Below are 9522 nucleotides of genomic sequence, written 5' to 3'. Positions count from 1 at the left end.
CGCTACCTATAAATCTTATTCTTCTTATAAGGGCTTTATCGGTAGATAGGCCCGTGGAGTCTACTCGTGTAGAGTAGAAAACGGATTATTATAAAGAGAAGGAAAAAGAGAAGAAAATAAGCCACGAAGAAGACCTCTTTTTATACTTTATTTCCCCTAACCTTACTATCTATTCCCCTAATTAGACCTATTATAAAGTTCTCGCGAAAAGAGTAATGCCCTAAGTATTAGGGAATATTACTTTATAGAAATCCCGTTTATCTATTAAAGTTATATTATTTAGATAATTAACTATCTAATTCCCTTTCTTATAAGCCACCCTATAAACCGTGTACCTATTCTTATTACCTATTCCCCTAATTATAAAGCACCCTATTAAGTAAATAACTTAGTTTCTAGGTTAGGGTCGCTTTTATAGTCACCTTCCTTAGGCCCGTACTTCTTAGAGACCCGGCGCTAGACCTAAGCCCTTTTAGAAAGCAGAATAGTCTAGTAGATAACTATTTCCTCCTAGTTAGGCACCTCCTTAGCCTTACGGATAATATTATAATACCTATCCACCTCTTTCCTATACCGAGCTAAGAGTATTAGGATAAGACTAAGTAAGCTATCGTAAGCCTTAGAGGTCTTACCGCTATAGGCCTAGCGTATTTAGCGAGTAACCTTATAGCCTATAGCAGTTATATTAACTAGGAAAACGCTAGTTTAAGGGGAGTAAATCGGGTATTATTTATCGTTATAGAAAGACTACGGTAATATTAAGTTATCCTTAGGGAGGGGATTATAGTGTTTAAAGCCGGGGTAATTACTATCGGGCTAGCTAATCTTATACTTAGCCTACTAGAACTCCTTACGGAAGCCCTTATCTCGGAACGTGTAAGTAGACTTATAGAAAAGATAGTTAGCGTAGTCGGGGAAGTATAGATTCTATAGTAGGGAGACGTACTTATAGAATAAGTACGTGATCTTATTATTAACCCGATCTATTATAGCTATCTAGCGTTCTTCGTAGCACTAGCAGGGTACCTTATTAACTACGCTATATACCTATACGATAAGTGCCCTGGCGGCGTAAGACTTTATCACGATCTTTAAAATATACTCTCTTTAGGGGCCCGCGAGATCCTTAGCTATAAAGATACGACGGCGGAATAAAGGCGTTTTAAAGAAGTCACGTATTTCCCTAAATAGAGCCTATTCTATATCCTAGTTAATAATATTTAATAAAGTATCCTAAAACCGGTTCGTAACGGTAAGCCGGGTATCTGAATCGATAACCGAAGATAGAAGGTTAAGCTCGATATACGAAACGCCGCCTTTACTAGCCACCTTAAACTAACCGATATAAGTATTAACCTTAGCACCGAAGTTAGCACGCCCTGATTAAGGTAACCACGAGAAATAAGAAAGTAAAACTTATAGTTATATCTATAGGCGTTACCTAAACGTTATACTTATTACGAGTGCCCTTTATTAGACGCGTCTTAGACTAGAACCACGGAATAGGCTTAACGGACTCCTATCTACTAACGGCCTTCTTACGTTTATACGGTTCCGCTTCGTTTAATACCCTAATTATATACTTAGAAGCTATAGTATACGTTCGAGAAGTTAGGATATTATTATAGTGATAGTGCTATTGGTAAAGATAACTATAGAAGTGGTAATATTACTTAGAAGAAGAGGAATAAAGAGCCGGGGATCCTATATCTTTTATATTTAAGAGACAGATAAGCAGAGACGTTAACTAAGCGGTTTATAGCTTTTATAAGTTAAGGGAGGCGTCTCTAATAAAGTAATCACGACTATTCGACCTGCCTTTATAGCTATTTATAGCTACCTCTTTTTATTTTCCTTTATTATAGAATCACGACTCCGCCCACTACCTAATAATGAACGAAGGGCCTTATCAGATATTTACTAGCTAATTATAGTAAGCGTTTCTAACGTCGATTTCCTAATTTAGCGCCATCTTTCCGATTTTATAAAGGCTATCTTTATCACGACTTAGGAAATAACCTTCTTTAACGACTAAAAGACCGTTTAAGCTATAGTTATAAGTTAAGGACTCCTACTTAAAGGGAAGAGCCTTTAGAAGAGGTCTTAGAGGATAAATAAAACCCTCCTCGGCCTTAATCCTAATCTCCCCCCTTCGATATTTCCTTATAGACTTAGGCTTACCTATTCTTCCCTATTATATTTTACCCCTTTTCCGCTATTTTAATCTCCCCGTTTCCCCCCCCCCCTCCGAACATCCTTTTTTCCCTTTTTCTCTTTTTTTCGTAAGGAATTATTACTAAAGACCCTAATTAGGGTAACGTAAGTAACCGCAGATACTAAATCCTACGAATATCGACGCTATAACCGCTAATAACTCTATAGACTACTAGGCCACCGCCTTTAGGGGCTTAGACCTAAATAAGGGTATTTAGCCTAAGGGATAGACCGTTATCGAGTCGAGTATTAAGCCCTATAAGGAGTATAATCCTAAGAAAAGTAGGTAGGCGTTCCTAGTAAGTGGTTTACTATACTGCCTCTTTAAGGCCGTAGATAATAATACCCCTTATACTAGGTTTAGAGCTATCTCGAAGGACGGTTAGTAGATAGTTTAGGGACTCCTGGATAAGAATAAGAATGACGGGTTAAATGTAGAGGCTATAAGGCTTACCGTATTATAATCGTCTCTAATAATCTTATATAGCGAAGGATATCTTAAGGTCCGTTCTATCTTAATATTAACCTACCGGCTATGTAAAGATATTAAGGCCGATAGGTGGTAAGAGAAGAGTATTATAGAAGAAGTAATAAGTGCGGTGGTTAGCCGTAGGTAAGGGGATTTAAGGCCTACGATATTCCTAAATAAGATTCCGTGCTAGAGAATAGATACTAAGGGTAAGGCGGAGTTTATAACTCTCTCCGATAAGGCGTGGTAATATACTAAAACTAGCCGCTTTATCCCTATAATCTACTATATCGATAGTAATTATTTCCTTAGTCTAATCATCGACTAAGAGACTTAGATTATATATAGGTACGATAGTATATAGTCTAACGGTAAAGGTGAATAATACCTCCTCGAAGTCGCCTATCTTACGATATAATAGATAATTTCTATTAAAGCTCCTAAAAAAGCCGTTAATAGTATAGCTAAAAAGTTCTATATTTTCCTTAGCCCTATATAGCTAGACGGTTACTTATATAGTCCTTTTATTATAGAATAGATTAAAGCTTTAGTCTAAGAGGGATACCTATTCCCTTAAAGCTCTAAGATTTATAGGTTTATTTGAGGTCGCTATTATATGAATAATATAGGGGAATATACTCGGTATATTAAAGAAGGCTAGGTGATTTATATTAGTAAACTCTTCGGCTTCGGTTACTATATAGAATTAGCTATAAAGCCCGCGACGCCGCCTCCTAAAGCCCCTAAAATAACCGGATTCTAGCCTATTAATAAGACTAAGAAATAGATACCGGTTAACCCGTCTAAGGGTCCTAAGACTCCTAAGACGCCTAAAGTTAAGGAAAAGTCTATTAACCTTACTAGTTCTCCTAATCCCGAGATTATAAACCTTATTAACACGTCCGACCAGAGTTTCTAGGACCCCCTAGTATTATCCGATAATAGTAGTGATATCGATAACGCAGGTCTTAGTGGTCTTAAGCTCTAGACACCTAAGGGTAAGAAAGCCGTGAAGTAGACGCCGCCGGCTATTAAGAAAATGCCGCCCCTAAAGATACCGAAGATACCTAAGACGCCAAAGACTCTAAAGGCGTCTAAACCCTCTACCGTTTTAAAGAAGAGGAGTTACGATATCTAAGATAAATAGGAAGAGGAGGCGAAGTATTAGGCTAAGGGCACGGAGATATCTTATTACCTGCTTTACTATAGACTCGTAGATATACGGCCTCTAGCTAAGCGCGTTAGTCCTATTAGACTAAGCCTATACACTAAGGAAGAATAGGTTAAGTCCTTTAATAACCTATACCGAGTAGGCCTTTATAACATAGTGGCTAATAGCGTGCTATATCTGCCGCCGCCTCGGGCTATACCTTAGGAAGGATAGCTTCGTTATAACGCGGGGATTAAATAAAAGGCAGATAAGGCTACCGCTAATTAAAAGGCTAAGAAGGCTAATAAGCCTAACTATATAGTCGGAGGAAGAACCTTATAAAAGCGTAAGTAAAGGTATATATAAAGGATTAGATAAGAGATATCTCGAGGAAATAGTCGGTGAAGATAGTAAGGGAATAGTATATACGGAGGAACTAAAACTAAAAGGATCCCTAATCAGGTATACGCGGAGGATAGGGTAATTAGAGGAATAAGAGTATACGATAGCTCTTTACTTAGTTTATTTACTTATATCTGCTTATTTTTAGGAGTTATCTATGCTACGAGGGCGTAATTAAGATAATTAGGGCCGTATTATAACCGCGCAGATACGGCGTTAGAGTGGTTCGGTAGACGGTTATATAACCCCCCCTTTTAAGGCCGCTAGATCCGCTGCCTATATATATATTAAGGATAGGCTCGGGATATCCCTATCGAGGGATTAATATATAATTATTATCCTCTTTTATAATTACTTATTCTACGTTTAAGGTATCTTTCTAGTTTAACTTACGTTACCCTAATCAGAATAGTGACTACCGATCTACTTCTTCGCTAAAGGTTATAGCGGTATTAGTTATATTTTAGTTATACATCGTGGTTTCGCTGGACTAACCTCTTTATCTGATCTTTGTCTTAACGATCTGGTGCCACTACGTCTTCATCCAGTTACAATAAGAGGAAAAACCCAATTTACCTAAGGGGATATAATTATAGAATAGTATAAGGGAGTAGGCGTGCCTTACTCTATATATATAAGCGGCACGAAGCCGCTATATTTACGTGGCATGCTGGTAAGGATTAGGCCTAGGCCACGATTAGAGTTAGGATATAATAGCAGGAGACGAGTATATAGGTAGTATACTCACCACGCTATAAAGAAGGAGAGTATGAGACCCCGATATATAGTCTCGCGGCGGAACCAGAGCGGTAGCGCACTATCCTAGTAGGAGACTTTAACCTAAAGAACCCCTTATAGGACGGGTATAATAGATACGAAAGATAATCGGAAGACCTTATTACACTCGCGTACCGATAATAACTCGACCTTATAACCCCGAAAGAATATCTTATTAGGACCTTAGCAAATATTAATCGATAGTATAGCACGTTCGACCTTACCTAGGTTTTAGCGGACCTTACCTATATATACTAAGGGGATAATCTAGACCTAATAGGCTTAGACTATATAGCCTAGGTAATTAATATTAATACGGCGTAGCCGTGCTAGCGTATCGCTAGTAAAGGATAGAGGTAGAGGAAGCTAGACTATAAAGCGGCCTAAAAAGAGGCTTAGAGGCTAGACTACGGAGAAATACCCCTTACCCTAAAGGTAATCGACTAGGCAGTAAACTAAATACTTTAGGACCTTACTAATATCGCGGATATTACGGCGCCGCGACGCGAACTAGCCGCCTTCCCCAATAAACCGCTATAGTAGACGTAGGAGATAGTAGAGGCGAATAAGGAGGTAATAAGGCTAACACAGCGCTATTACGGGCGGAGGTCGTGTAGTAGGTAGGATAAACTTAAGGAGGCAGAAAAATATCGTGATATTCTAGTTAGAACGGAGAAATGGAAGAGCTAGCGCGGCGCCGTCGATACGATAGTAGTAGACTAGAAAAGCCTCTAAGCACTATAATACTAAGCCCGGACAGTAAGCTATTTACCCCCTAACCTTCTATCTATTCTGCCCTTATAGCGTAGCGCGGGCGGGCCGGTTATAATAATACACGATAGAAAAACAATAATCCTTATAGCGAAGTTTTTCCCCCTACTATACCCTATAGATAGCGGGCGTATTAGCGGCGCGCCGAGGATAGCGATAATACTACTTATATAAGAGGTCACGGAAAAGGAGGTCTAGTAAGTTATATAATAAATAGTAAAGTAAAAGGTACCCGGAGAGGACGGCCTACTAAACGGATTCTTACTCGCCTATAGCTAACTACTCTATAGGCGACTAGTATAACTCTTCTCCGCGAGCCTTAAGGCCGTATATTTCCCGTAACGATACCGTATCGTAAAGGTAGTAATACTTAAGAAACCAGGTAAACTAAAGGAGGCCTACACGATAGCCTTAGGGTAACGACTAATATCACTCCTAAGCGCGACGGGGAAGGTCCTTAAGAAGATAATAGTAGGGAGAATTATAACTATAACGGAGGAGTACCGACTCCTCTTTACCGGATAGATAGGTAATCGAAGATACCGCGATATAATAATCGCGGTTAGGGCTATTATAGAGGGAGTATACGCTATATAGGAGCGCGGCGGGACCGTAGCGTAATTAAGTCTCGATATATAGGGCGCCTTCGATATAGTACTATACTAAAAACTCCTCGAAGTCCTTGCCTAGTACGGCTTCCCGGACTAAGTTATAAAATAGACCTAGTTATACCTCGCTACGCGCACGGCGCGCCTACGCTTTAACGGCGACACGGCGTATAAGGTAGATATTTAGGCGGGGGTCCCCTAAGGATCCCCCCTTTCCCTAATCCTCTTTATACTATTTATTAGGACGCTTTACTAGGAATTAATCTGGATACCGCGGGTCGCGGTGGTTAGCTTTACCGATAATACGAATATTATAGCCTTCGGATATAATAAGGCCGTACTACGGGCGTACCTTAAACGGGTATAATAGGTCTACTAGAGCTAGTTATAAAGGAGTAGACTACGATTTAAGCTATAAAAGTGCGAGCTTCTCCACTTTATAAGAAAACGCGACCCGCTACCGCTCTAATTACGCCTTAAGGGCGTAACGGCGCCGTAAGTTATAGAGATAGAGGTCCTAGGGGTTATCCTTAACTAGAAGCTTATATTCCGTCCTTATACCCGGAAGCTTAAAACTAAACTCCTTACCTAAAAATACGCCCTTACGCGCCTTATAGCGTTAGTATAGGGCTACTGTATCGGGGACACGCGTAAATTATACTAAATAATAGTCCGAAGCGCTATACTATACACGGCCCCGGCCTTTTATATAATAATAAGAAAAAGGGAGAGGCCGAGCGGAGTACTAAAAGGACTAGCTAGTAAGTAAGCGTAATACCTATATATCGTTACCGGCGCGTATCGGGCTATTACTATAAAGGTAATCCAGACAGAGGCGGGGGTCCCCCCCCTTAAGTTATACTATAACTCTCTAACCGCGTAAGCGGTATAATAGGTAAAGGGCACCTAGATAGAGTAAGCGATACTTTAGGTACGATAAGTAGCCGAAGCGGCTATATAGCGTAGGAGATAAGGGGGAGGGGTTAGGCCCTACCTAAGGTCTTAGGGGGTATAGAAGTAAGAGGTTAAGTCCTAGCTCCTTAGGAGGGAATTAGCCTAACGCCTCCGGGAGGAATAGGCGTACCGGTAGAAGCGCACCTTACTACGCTAATATAGTAACGGGGCCATAGCGTGGATACCTTAGTTTAATCATATAGCGCTTAGGAAATATAAGGGCCTTATAAAACTATAGAGTTTTATCCTTACCTAGATTCGAATAGAGAAAATAGGCCTTCGCTATTTCCTTTTTATAAGGAGCGTGCCAGACACGGCGACGCCGCGTTACCGATACGCTGACGGAGGGCTAAAGATAGCGGAATATATTACGCTATAATACCGGGATATATTAGAGGAGATATAAGAGCGCCTTACGGCCGATATAGGCGCGCGCATACTAATAAAATAGGACTAGCTCCTGGCGCTCTGGAGTAAGGAGACCGCGGGGAAAGTCGCGAAATAGTTCCTATAAACCGGATACTTTCCGGACTTTAGACTCGCACGATAACTAGTATTAAAGGGGGAGGGGTAGTAAAGGCCCCGTAGCGCGGAAACCTCGGGTATATATATAGGGGAGGTAAAGACGACTACGAAGAAAATAAATAAAAGGAGAGTAAAATCTTTATTAATAGCCGCTATATGGCTACGCTATAGTCGTGCTACGACCGCTTACTCCTTACCGCCTATATACTTGTCGGATTCGTTATTATTATTATCGTCAGAGCTAATTACTCTACTATCTACTAGGATAACCTTATCCTTATTAACCTTATCCTCGGTAATAAAGGTAGTAGGGTCCTTAAAGAAGGGGAGGGGGATATTCTACGATACCCGTTAGCGGCGGGGTTAATACGGGGGGAGGCGCGGAGTAACTTATAAGATAGGCGAGGATAAGCTCTAATATCTCGCCGTTATAAGCGTAGCTACTACTATAACTTTACGGGGGCGCGGCGGCGGGGGCGGCGATTACACTAATACTACTAGCCCGGTAAAAGGCGGCGCGGTACGCTCAGAGGGCATAAGTCTAGCGGGTAACGGCCTAGCGGTGCTTACAGATATTCTACGATAGGATTAATAATAATAATATAGCGTATATAGTATAACAGAGAAAGGGGAAAAACCTATAAATAGTATTAAAGCGGTACGGGTAGTAGCGGCGGCGGCGATAAGGGTAGTAGCGGAGTTGTTATAGGGGGGTGGAGGGGCCTAATAGGAGGATTAATAGAGTAAGGGCGTAATAGGGGCGTAACGGGGATAAACTAGAGCGTAGTGGCTATTATTACGGTTACCGTTAACGTATTTAACGTAATAGGCGCCGGCTCCTAAGTCGGGTTAATAGATACGATACGGAGCGGGGGAATAGCGGGAACACGACGGGACTATATACTAAAGGGGTTTTAATAAGGAGTAGCCTCGTAATCTTATACTAAAGATATAACGTATAAAGTATAAGGAGATGAATAGATAGTAGGGATAAGGGCGGCCTATACCGGGTTAGAATATAAAGCGGGGGCGTAAAGCGGGCGCGACGATAACGGAGCGGGGAACTCATAATAGAAGGCTAGGGGGTAGCCGGCCCTTTACCCCTATAGGCGCCGGTACCGGCTCCCCCTTTAGCGATAAAGGTCTTATTACTAGGTATCTAAAGGGGTAGGGGAGTTAGACTAAGGCGGGCGCTACGGGGGCGGAGCGGGGGCGGCGCGGGGACGGTATAACCCGGGATCCCGTTAGATCCCTTACTATATAGCCGAATAGTACTAGGGGATCCCGAATAGGAGTTCTAGGGCTGTACTTATACCGTACCGACCACGTAAAAGCTTACCTTAAAAAATAATAGCTTAAAGGGGGAAAAGAGGAAAGGAGGAAAAGACAGAAGAAGAGAGGGAGGTTTATAGAAAAAAGGGAGCGGTAGATTAGCCCTACGAGTTATTATACCTTCTAGAGAATAGTAGCCACGCCTAGCCTATACTATAGCGCTTACCCCGGAGAGCCTACGTAGCATAAGTAAGGGAGGTATATAACTATATAAGGGCCGCTATAAATAGCAGGTATATAAAGGAGGTTTAGGAATAAATAATAAATAAAGGAAGGAGTAATAGGGGGGGGAGGGGGGTAGTATACCCCTACCCCCCCCC

This window comes from Sodiomyces alkalinus (genome assembly GCF_003711515.1).
Source record: "Sodiomyces alkalinus F11 unplaced genomic scaffold SODALscaffold_4, whole genome shotgun sequence".
NCBI classification, from domain to species: domain Eukaryota; kingdom Fungi; phylum Ascomycota; class Sordariomycetes; order Glomerellales; family Plectosphaerellaceae; genus Sodiomyces; species Sodiomyces alkalinus.
Note: the sequence above shows the minus strand (reverse complement) of the source record.